Below are 2,886 nucleotides of genomic sequence, written 5' to 3'. Positions count from 1 at the left end.
GTTTCCTCACCTGGGAAGTAGGCTCGCAGTGACCACCTGGCAGAGTTCTCCAGAAGGCCAGAAGGCACCTGCCAAGGGCTGGTCTCCTCCGCTCCCAGCCCCACTCCCAGCTCCTAGCTCAGCCCTCCTGATGCACCCTCATGCTGCATCTGAAGCAGGCGTCCCCTGGTGGTCACCGATGGTATGATGCCCTGTCCTCTGCCCGTGGCCATGGCTCGGCCTTTACCAAGTGGTCCGGAAGGCATCTGAAGAAGAGAATGGAAAGGAACAGGCCTGGGGGGAGGACCGGTGGGGGCCACAGGGCAGAGGGGCTGCTGGACTGGAGCGGCGTCCCTGGGGGCTGGTCCATGAGTAGAGATGGAGGGCCTGGGAAGAACATTACCCCCCCCCACCGGACGTCTGAAGGACAGGCTGCAAGTGCCAGGTCAGGAGCTTGGAGCAGACCCTGAGGGCAGCTGAAAGCCATTAGGACTGAGGAACATTGTCCCCTGGAGGATGGTTGCAGGGGAAGCAGGGACGGGGGCAGGGTCCGCACTCGAGAAGAGGGCAGCCCCAGCTATAGCAGCTGGAGAGGCTCCTGGCAGAGGCCCCCACAGGCCCCAGTGACCAGATGTGGGTCACGGTCAGTCTGAGGCCTCCAGGCTACCAGGCTGGGGGAAATGGAGGCCAGCCTTGGGGCCTTCTCGGAGATGGTGACGCTCATCCCCCTTCAGACCCAAGTACCAGGTGGCCTTGGGAGGCCTTCCCCGGCCCCCCACCCTCAGAGGCCCACCTTGACCCTACCTTGTTCTGTGCTGTGGTGACAGCACTGCCCGGGAGGCCCACAGTCAGTGTTTGCTGGAGATGTGAATGAATGGGTGGGACTTTGATGAACGAACGAACGAACGAACGAACAAACGCGGAGCCTCATGTGGAGCTCCCAGTCCCTCCTGGCTCCCTGCTTGTCCCAGCCTGGGGTCCAGCGCGGGCACCGTGCTGCCCCTCCTGGTCAGAGCCAGCGGGATGTGGATGTTCACACATGGAGGAATGGGGGTGAAGGGAGATGTGGCTGGGGGACGGTGAGACTCAGGTCATCCACCGGCCCCCACAGCACAGCGGGAGGGAGGCAGAGAGGGGCCGTGCAGGGTGGACCATGGTCACACAGGCACAAGGCAGACAGAGCCAGTCCCTGGGGCCTCTCTGTCCTTTGGGCATGGGGCTGAGCTGGGGTTCAGGCTGGCGCGGGGGGGGGGCAATTCCTGCCTGGTCTCTGGGCACAGGGCAAAGGGACAAGTCTTGGCTTGTAGCCCTGTGGCCTCTGCTCCTTCAGCTACCACCACTGTGAGGGCAGTGGGGTGCAGGACAGGGCCGGGGTGGGGTGGCAAGGCAGCATGGGAGGGGCCTGAGAAGCCGCTGAGGCTTCTGCGGGGGAGGGCACCTGACTTTCCTGCTGGCCTCACGGGCGTTCTCAGAATCCCTTGGGGAAGGGGCTCCCTGCACCTTAGGACTTGTGGTCTTGGCAGTGACAGACCCCCTGTCCGCCCCGCGCAGGACACCTCCTCCTGGGAGCAGTGGATCGGAGGCCTTTGCTGAGTGCCCCCGCCTGTCCTGTGGCCAGGACCCGGCTGTGAGCTTGCTGCGGAGGGCTTCCAGGGCTAGCCCTCCTTCCTGGGCCCTGTTGTCACCCGGGACCCCTTGGCCGAACATCTGTGCCTTGGGCACCAGTCTGCCTTCCCCTGGAACTTCCCGGAACCCCAGATGAGCCGCTCCTTGGTGAGGGCAGACCAGGGGAGGGGAGCAGGCCGGCTGAGGGGGAGCCCAGCGTCTCCAGGGGCCAGCATCTGAGAACTGTTTACACAATTCCCCACCTAAGGAGTGGGATTGGAGAAACACACGCACACACACTCCTGTGGACACACAGACATGCAGACACACGCTGCTGTGGGCACGCGCGCGCACACACACACTCCCAAGGGCACACGTGCACACTTCGGTGAGCACACATTCACGCCAGCACACACCCTCACACGTGGTGGCACAGGGCACGTGCACGCACGTGCGGGAGCTGACCGTGCTTGAACCGGGGGGAGGGGTGGGAGAAGTGGGCTCTGCGGCTTGGGGTCCTCCCTGCTCTGGTTTGTCCTCCGTGGTAACCGTCCCAAGGACTCCCTTCCTGAGCAGGTGACAGGCGCCCCTGCAGAGCTCCGGACACGGTTCCCTTTCCGGGGAATCCTCCGCGACCATGATTTGATGGAAGCAACGCCCTTCGCACAGTAGGGAACGGAGGCACAGACCTTTTGGTCAGGTGTCCCAGGCTGCTGGGAACCAGGGCCCTGGCGCAGCCCCCGGCGGCGGTGGGGAGAGGGGCCAGGGCCGGGCTCCGGGAGCAGGGGTCGGTGCCTGTCCAGCCGGCATCGGCAGAGCCGACCTCCCGCCGTCGGGCTGGCTGGGGCCTCGGGGCCGCGGGCTCCGCCGGGACTTCCAGCCGCTAGTGTCAGCGCGCTCGGCTTCGCCCCCACAGCCGCAGCCGGCGGTTTGGCGCTGAGCGCTGGATTCCGAGGGGGGCGGGTGGCCCCAGGGCTTAACGCGGGGTTGGGTCAGCACCCCCAGAGCGGCCCTAGCGGGAGTGGGTCTCCACTCAGCCCCTCCATTTCCGCGCCGGGGGAGGGGGCTGGGGAGGGACGTTCCTGGGGACCCACACTCACCACCTTGCGGGCCGGCCCTGCCCTGCGGGTGAGAGGGAGGACCCCCGGGGTCACGAACGCCCGCCTGCTTGTGAGAACCCCTAGGTGAGTGGGGGGCGGCGTCTGGAGCGTGGGTGCGATCCCAAAGCTGCCTCGAGTTCCGCATGGGGAACGCGGGCACGGCAGCGCGCCTCCTCCCAGGGACTGTGCCGGGAGGCCACCC

This window comes from Ailuropoda melanoleuca, chromosome 14 (genome assembly GCF_002007445.2).
Source record: "Ailuropoda melanoleuca isolate Jingjing chromosome 14, ASM200744v2, whole genome shotgun sequence".
NCBI lineage: Eukaryota > Metazoa > Chordata > Mammalia > Carnivora > Ursidae > Ailuropoda > Ailuropoda melanoleuca.
The sequence above is the reverse complement of the archived record's forward strand: the minus strand, read 5'-3'. Positions refer to the sequence as shown.